The sequence below is a fragment of the Urocampus carinirostris genome, chromosome 15 (genome assembly GCF_059441175.1).
Source record: "Urocampus carinirostris isolate Australia breed hairy pipefish chromosome 15, RoL_Ucar_1.0, whole genome shotgun sequence".
NCBI classification, from domain to species: domain Eukaryota; kingdom Metazoa; phylum Chordata; class Actinopteri; order Syngnathiformes; family Syngnathidae; genus Urocampus; species Urocampus carinirostris.
In genome coordinates, this window is record NC_142363.1 from 7,438,422 (window position 1) to 7,447,902 (window position 9,481).

A 9,481-nucleotide genomic window follows, 5' to 3' on the forward strand; every position below is an offset into this window, starting at 1 on the left:
TGGGGCTTAAGTCTAGATTTAAAAACTCGTAATACTGGCCGAATAAATCATAAAATCAATATGGCTGAAAACTCATGCAATTGTGAACCTCCTGAGTGATACATTTCAATAATCATAACCTTAGCAAAAAGGGTCATATTTAAGCTACATAGCAAAAGCTACCCAGAAAGCTTGCTAAATAGCTAAAAATATAGAAAGATAGATAGCTACGAAGCTAAGAAGTTAGCGAGGAAGCTAGCTAAAAAATTCATTTTTTTTTGCTCATTAGCTTTATAAAACACATAAATTAGAATTTAATTTGTTAAATTTGGTGTTGTTGGGAATTAGTTATCAAAATGTATCGTTTACCAAATTGTTCGAATTAGTTATCCGACTCCGTTAACCAAACACAACCTACATTCCTCCAGCAATCATGCGCGCTCGTTTTTTGAGAGAAAAATGAACAGGAAAGCCGACATTTGCACACAGGGGCGGATTTATTCACAACATCATAACGAAGTGTAAAACAGGAGACGGCTGACATGCGGCCGCAGGTCCGTTGAAACAATTACAAAGTCGATCATCGAACTGCGGCCTAGGATGTCCTGGTGCCAAGTGCACATATAAACACCCTTATGTCTGAACATGGTGTTTGTTATGGACAAGCCATGACGGGCACAGTAGTACAATAACGATACACCCATCTCGTTGGGGTCAGAGGGGCCTTCCCAATCACGCCCCTCCAGGTCTCAGTGTCATTGCCCACGTGAGCGCCGAAGTCCCCCAACAGTACGAGGGAGTCCCCATGGGGCGCGTTCTCAAGCACACCCTCCAAGGACTCAAAGAAGGGTGGGTACTCTGAACTGCTATTTGGTGCATAACCACAAACAACAGCTCTGCCACTTTATCTGAAAATCACATAACATTTTGACTTTTCATACAAAACAATAACGAAGAAAGAGCAATACATTTCATTTCATGTGCAGCAATTTTTTTATCCATAAAAGAAATGTCAAAAATCTGAACCCACTTTTCAACATGTTGTCAATAAGGTTTTTTTCATTAAATCTTTGATTATGATAAACAGGCAGGAAATAAACGAAAAACAAAAACACTTAAAAGAAAACCTATTCATTGAACATGAAAGCGAAAGCACAGCACAAGGGAAATAATTCTCCCATTTGATAATGGAAAAGGCAGAATGAACAGAAGACTGAAAATGGAATCCTCACACTAAGTTCACAGTGTTCCTAGCAGCATAGCATGTCGTGAATCATTGGATTTGGACATTCTCCCACCCATATTCAATCTTCAGTTATTCTTCAATGCATTTTAAGTTCAGAGCTTTGGGGTTGCTGAGCACCCAGATTAGGGATGGGCAAACTTCGGCCGGCGGGTCACACGCGGCCAGGCAGGTCACACGCGGCCAGGCAGGCTTCGTCATCCGGCCCGCCAAATAGAAATGGTTAGAATATAATGAAGATATATATACATATATAAGCAAATATAGCACTAGTAACATAAATTCTGGACTATTGAGCGCACCTGATAATAAGTCGCACCCGTCACTTTCTAGGTGTTTCGCCACTTTTGTGTTTACTCAAACCGCACCCATTGAACTCATGACACGATCACAAACTCAACCCAGACCATCCTGAAAGTTCCACAATTGTAATTCCATAGATAGTGCACAATCCTGGAATCTTGGTCGGCATCATCAATGAAAAATGATACCCATAATTAACGTATGATGCAGACTTGTAAAGTCTGAGTCCCAATGAAAGTAATCCAAGGAAACAAAATGTATATTTCCAAAGTTAAGGGTGGGAAAAATATATATCCACTATTGTCCGCTGCGACAACAGACAGATCTACCGGTAACTCAGCTTTACTCCAATTCCCATCAGCCCGCGTTTGATCCGCCCCTTCTTTTTCATTCGTCCGTAGAACACATAACAGAATAAATCTCTAAAATAAATACATTACAAATACATATTATACATGGTTACACATATTTACGAAGAAAGACGGAACACCGAGAGAGTTTTCAAAGCTTTAATAATAATAATATAACTTTCATCCCAAACCGTGCCTTTGAAAGGTACCAACACGCTAGTTAGGATCACGCTCGCAATGTATCAAACGTACCTGTTAAAAACAAAGCATCCCTTAAAAGTGAAATTCACGGCAGATCGTTTGCAACTTCCTCCTCATAACCATCGCCATTAAGGGCGTCTTCCTCATATCGGAATGTACCTCAACTTTACAATGTGTGCGTAAACGAAGAGGTTGCAGTCTTACTTGGCGCACATATTCCACTGCTCTAAATCTTACATTTTATACTCCAGCACCACTGGTGGCCAATTCCATAAATTGGCCGCTTCACTGAATAAGCCGCAGGGCTGAACATTTGGGAAAAAAGTAGCGGCTTATAGTCCGGAATTTACGGTAATCAAGAACTTTTTTGGGGTCCCATTGTCCTTTTTTAATGTCTGCAACAAAAATACTACAAAATTACTACTAACTAAATATTATTTTTTGATTGCATAAAAACAGGGACCTAACATGATTTTCTCTTCATTCTGAAAATAATACTACAGAAATACTACAAAAATACTACTACAGTAATACTATGATACAAAATACTATTACAGAAATACTACAACCAAAATACTACAAAAATACAACTACAGTAATATTAAAAAATATGTATGAAATATTTTAAACATACTAGTATGTAAATACTTCAGAATACTCTTACATAAATAGTACAATAAACACTACATTAACGCTATATAACCAAAATACTGTTACATGAATATTAGGAGAGATATACTACAAAATACTGCTTTAGAAATACTATGGAATACGACAAAATAAAAGTACGGTCATACTATAAAAATACTATGGAAATACTACATGAAATGAAATGAAATGAAATGATCTGAAATGATCTGCATTTATATACTACAAAAATTTGACTGCAGAAATACTACAAAAATACCACAGATATACTAAAAAGGCTTTACCATGGAAATACCACAAAAATACAACTTGAAAAATACTACCAAAAATAATACAAATCAAATTAATACTGCATAAATACTACAAAAATATAACTACAGTAATATTACAGAAATATTGCAAAAAGTATAATATCAAAATACTACAAAAATACTTCTGCAGAAATACTATGATGTGGTGCTAGGAATCAAATGGACCGAGCCATTTTCATTACTGAAATGCTTCACATGTGCCCGCTCCTTTGGCGCCAACTGCCTCGGACTCTGATTGCCTCTCTGTCCCTATTTAAACCCACTCCTATCTGTCCCCTTCTGTCAACACCTGGAACGCCTTTTTTCGACCCTTTTTCCCACCTGTTTTTTGCTCCTGTCTGTTCTGACCCGTTTTTGATCCTGACCACGTCTACTCTCCCTTCCTGGCTTTCGACCTTTTTTGTCCACGACCACGTCTACTCTCCTTTCCTGGCTTACGACTCGCTTACGACCCTGACAACGTTTTTGCTCTCCTGTCCCGGCTACTAACCCGTTTTTCCATTCCCGACACCGCCACTGCTTGCCAAGGAAGATCCACTTCGCCTTCAGAGCGACCCGCTTCCTGTGTCCAGCAACCACCGGATCGTGGGTGCAACCATTTCTTCTTCTTCCAATAAAACTTGTGAGAAACGCAACGCAAGTGGTTCCTGTCTCCGTTCTGGTCCTGACAGCCATTTCAAGGCAGTGGAGTATTTTCGACAAAGCTTTGTTCACATTTTTGTTTTACTTTCATTTTTAACTAGCGCGTTTCATTTAAACCTATACTGTTATCTATGAAGGAAAAGAGAATTTTAAAAATGCAATCTTCTTTGGGGGTGTTGGGATGTAATTTCAAGCACCCTCCAAAACGGTCTGGTTACGCCCATGCTTCAATCTATCAGTCCCCATGATGGGGTTTGAAGGGTGGGGGCAGCTGATTTGAAGGCTAAAAAACATGTCACTTTACAAAGGTGCATCAGCTCCCATTCAGTATGTTCTGATTGGATTTCTCACATTCAGATAAAGATTTGACACCTTTCCCACAATTTTTCAAGGTGTTCTGATAATAACACCTACATGGTTACCAGGGCAATGCCAGATACTCCTAATTACTGCAAACAGGGGTGCTACCAGGGGGCGGGCTGCATGGGGTGGGCAATGTCCAGCCATGGACACGCTCTGCCCACGCAAACAAAACTGGAAACAGTGGTGAAGTTAGTCTAAAAGATGGGGAGAAAAAATACAAAGGAAAATACAAAATAAAAAGGAAAAAAAGATATAAAAAGAATTAAATAATAAAGCAAGAAAAAATAAGTAATAGGCTGGGGGAAATTAAACGGAAGAATAAAGGAAAAATAGAAAAAGAAGTAAAAGAGCAGAAAAAGAAATAGAAAAAGAGGAAAAAGCAAGAAAATAAAAAAAGTTTGGGGGAAAAATAACAAAAAAAACATACAAGTAAAAAACGAAAGAAAAAAGAAGAATAAAATAATAAAGCCTGAAAAAAATGAAAAAGCCAGGGAAAACAAACAAAAGAATAAAAGAACGTGATGAACAGAGAAGAAGAAAACATTCAGGTAAAAGATAAACCAGAGAAAAGCAAGAGTAAAGAATTAAAAATCTAGAGGAAAATAAAAACAAAATATCAAACGGAAATCGGGGAACAAAATAAGAAAAACAGTGGGAAGATAGGGAAAAGATTGAGGGGAAAACAAATGAAGAGAAAAAGAGAAGAAAAAAACAAATAAAATGAAGAGAAAAAGCAGTAAAAAAAGACCTATTGGGGTCCATTTGTTCAGTATATTACTACTAATAATGCAATAGATAAATTAACACATTTTTTGAGAATCTATTATTCTATTAGGTAATAATAAAATGTATTTTATCTCACTCTGGTGTGAATTTTTAACTTATTTCAACTCTCTTATACTGTGCAACTTTAAACAGGAATCCCTGCATGACACCACACAATGTCAATTAAAAATACTGACTTTTCAGCACAACAAAAAGCTACCAAATACAAGAATAAACTATACATTACGTATTTGAGGTATTTTTGTAGCATATTTGTAGTATTTTTGTAATATTTCCATAGAAGTATCTTGAAGTATTTCTATAGGACTATATTTGTAGTGTTTCTTACATTTCTCTTAATATTACTGTAATGGTATTTTGTAGTATTTCTGTTGTAGTATGTCCGTCATAAAGAATATCAAAAATAATGAAAATGGTCTGTGCAGCCCTTTGAGACCACACAAATAAACATGACTTGACTATGGGGATTATTGTAGAATTCTTTCGTATTCTTTTCAGAATAAAAACAAAATAACTTTGAAAGCTAACTGTGAAACACATCCCTGAAAAGCACAGAAAAAAAAGGGGGAGTAATAACAATGGTGCTGATTTATTTTTTCCACAAAGACATACCATATCATAAGCCACAATGACACTGAATGTTAACACCATCTTTTATAGGCAGTCAGTTTAGTTACCGTAGGTGTGAAAAATGCCTAAAGAAAAGCTGACCCAACCCTTTCGATTTTGTTGAAAGAGCATTTTTTCCGGAAAGACATTCTTCTCTTACAGACCAGAACAAGTTTGACCAGGATCAGAATATTTCACAAGCAATCAGTTAGCTCACTCTAGAAGTGAAAATTCCATGGAAAAAATAACCTAACTCAGCGCTTTTGGTTGTATTGACTCAGTAGTTTTCCCGGAAAGACATTCTTATATCTATACATTTACATATAATAGTGTAAATAGAGTCACTTACATAGTAATAAGGGCTGCCAGCGGCGCGGTGGTTTGCGCGTGTGCGGCACAATTCTGAGGTCATGGGTTCAAATCCAGCTACCAACCTTCCTGTGGGGAGTTTGCATGTTCTCGCCGTGCTTGTGTGGGTTTCCTCCGGGCACTCCAGTTTCCTCCCACATTCAAAAAACATGCAGGTCAGGTTAATTGGCCGGTCGAAATTGTCCCTTGGTGTGAATGAGCAAGCGAACTGTGTGCCATGCGACTGGCTGGCAACTAGTTCAGGGTGTCCCCTGCTCACTGCCCGAGGATGGCTGGGATGGGCTCCTGCACCCCCCGCGACCCTACTGAGGATAAGCGGTGCAGATAATGGATGGATATAGTTAGAGAGAGAGAGAGAGAGAGAGAGAGAGAGAGAGAAAGAGAGAGAGAAAGAGGAAAAACGAGATATCCAGAAAGAGAAAAAAGTGCCAGAACGAAAAATAGAAATAGAGAGAGAGAGAGAGTGCAAGATACACAGAAAAAGAAAGAGAAAGAAGAAAAATCTGAAGGAGAGAAAAAGAGACACTGAGGGTGAGATAAAGAGAGGAGAAAAGGGTGAAAGACAGAGAAAGAGCCATTATGAGAGAAAATTGAAGTATTAAGAGAAATAAAGATAGAGAGAGAGAAATGGATAAATAAAGACAAAGAAAAAGGAAGAGAAAGAGAGTGACAGAGATTGAGAGAGAGAAAGAAAATGACAGAAACAAACAGATAGCTGACGAGAGATAGAAATAGAAAGAAAATAAGGGCAAAAGAGAAAGAGAGACTGAGAGGAAGAGAGAGTTAGAGAAAGACAGAAAAAATCATCCATCTATTATCTGCACCACTTATCCTCAATAGGGTCACGGGGGGGCTGGAGCCCATCCCAGCTATCTTCAGGCAGTGGGCAGGGGACACCCTGAACTGGTTGGAGACAGGTAAAAAGAAAGAAACATTGAGGGATAAAGAGAGAAAGAAATTGAAAATAAGATAAAAAAAAGAAAGAAACGAAAGAGAGAAAGAGAGTGAGTAAGACAAAGGTAGAGGAATACGTAAAGAGAAAGGGAAAAGAGAAGAAAGAAAAAGACAGAAAGAGACAGAGAAAGAGCGTGTCAGGACAAGAACAGAAACAGGACCCAATTGTGTGACGTTTACCACGTTTTATTGAAAGAAAGAAGAAGGGCTGCGCCCACGATCCGGTGTTCGCTGGAAGCGGGAAGATTTTCTCTCTCGTACTCGGATTGTGATCCGAACACAAAAGTGGATCTTCCGTAGCGAGCGATGGTGGGGTCAAGGACGGCAAAACTGGTCGGTAGCCGGGACTGGGAGAGCAAAGCGTGGTCGGGTTCGGAAAGGAGTCGTAAACCAGAACGGGAGAGTAAACGTAGTTGGGGACAAAAATAGGTCTTAAGCCGGGACGGGAGAGCAAACGTGGTCAGGATCAAAACAGGTCGTAGACGGAGACAGAAGCGAGCAAAAACGGGACAGGTGGGAGTCAGGGTTGAAAAAGGCTTGCTTAGTATACACTGAGGTTCGCAGACGGACTGACAACAAGGGACTGGCAGGACTGGGTTCAAATAGTGACAGGGAGCCAATCAAAAGCCGCCGCGGTTGGTGCCAAATCACCGGGCACAGGTGAGTCACATCAGTAATCATGACAGAGCGAGTTGTCAAGAAAGAAAAAGAGACAGAGAAAAAGTGAGTGGTAAAGAAAGAAAAAGAGACAGAGAAAAAGTGAGTGATAAAGAAAGAAAAAGAGACAGAGAAAAAGTGAGTTATAAAGAAAGAAAAATAAATGGAGAAAGCGCGAGTGAAAAAGAAAGAAAAAGAGGCAGAGAAATAGCAAGTGATAAAGAACAAGAAAGAGACAGAGAGAAAGTGAGGCGTAGGGGAGAAAAAGAAGAACAGACATAAATAAAGAAAGAAAAAAAGAAAGACAAACAGACCGACAGAACAAAGGAAGGAATGAAGGGAGGAAGGAAGGACGGACTACATACTGAAAGAAGGAAAGAAAGAAAGCAAGGAAGGAAGGACTGAAGGAAGGAAAGAAAGCAAGAAAGAAAGAAAGAAAGAAAGAAAGGAAGGACAGACGGACAGAAGGAAGGAAGGAAGGAAGGAAGGAAGGAAGGAAGGAAGGAAGGAAGGAAGGAAGGAAGGAAGGAAGGAAGGAAGGAAGGAAGGAAGGAAGGAAGGAAGGAAGGACAGGCGGACAGACAGGCGGAGAGGCGGACAGGCGGACAGGAGGACAGGAGGACAGACGAACAGACGAACAGACGAACAGACGGACAGACGGACAGACGAACAGACAGAAGGAAGGAATGAAAGGAAGAAACTAAGAAAGAAACTAAGAAAGTAACTAAGAAAGAAACTAAGAAAGAAACTAAGAAACATAGAAAGAAAAAAAGAAAACTAAATCAACAAAAAGAGAAAACCAGATTCAGACATATTTAATTCCCAATGTGATCTACGGCTTCTCTCTTCTCACCTGAAAACGCGAACCAATCAAAAAAGGGCATAACAAACCACCTTCGGTAGCAATATCAGACAAAGGGAGGCAGAAAGCCTTCGAGGTGTACGCCGATTTCCACTCTCCTCCCTGACAGAGGCCAAACCTTTTCATTTGACTGTGAATTGCCTTCGACGCTATTAGGGGATACAGTGAACCCTCCTTTAGCGCAGGCTAAATCATGTCCATATTACAACTAACTCAAATTTGATAACTTTCACACATCAATGAGAAAAACATTGGCCGGTGTTCTGCCATATTTTCCTACTCTGGCGAATGTTCCTACCGGAAGCTGATTCGACGATAACAGTAATATGAAATTTGTATTATTCAATAACACACATTCAATAATAATTGCTTGTTAGTGTTGATGGGTTCAATGATAATAACAAGGTATTTAAGGTGTGTGCAAGCACCATTTTAGTGGCTCGCAAAATGTCTTTTTTTTAAAGATGCCACCGGTGTCCTACCCTTCTTTGCTACTGGGCGATGAAGGATTTTATACATTTTACTATAGAGGACAAGAACGGAAACAGGACCCACTTTGAAAAGGCATTCGGTTTTATCTCACTATCACACTTAGCCACTGTACCAGATACGAATATTCAATTCCCGGAGGCTCCAACAAGGGGCCCGTATGGACCAGGGTGCCCCCTAAGGACAGTTGAGGTGCACCCAGACTTGTTCTGAAAATATTTATTGTGTTTTGATTAATAAATTCCAGTTCATGGGCTTCATGGACCAAAAAAACTGTTCAAGAGTTGATAATTATTTTACAGGAGAGAGATTAGATTAATAATCTATTCATGTATGAAACCAGGGGTCTCCAACTTTTCTCAAGATTAAAGCTTTTTTGTTACTAGTTGGCACAACGGGGACTCACTTTCGTATGAATTTCTAAAATAGGATCTTAGCTAGATGGCTTGCTAAATAGCTAAAAAGGTAGCCAGATAGCTAGCTAGAAAAGTACACAGGTGGTAAAACTAAAAGAGAGCGGGATAGCTAGCTAAAAGTGGAAACATGCGACTAAAAAGCCGGATAGAAAGCTAAAAACTAAAAACTAAAAAGTCAGATAGAAAGGAGGCCAAAATTAAGTTTGTTAACTAGGAAAAAGTTAAAATGTTAGTCAGATAGCATGCAAAAAAAGATAGCTACAAAGCTAAAAGGGCAGGAAGATATCTAGATAAAATGC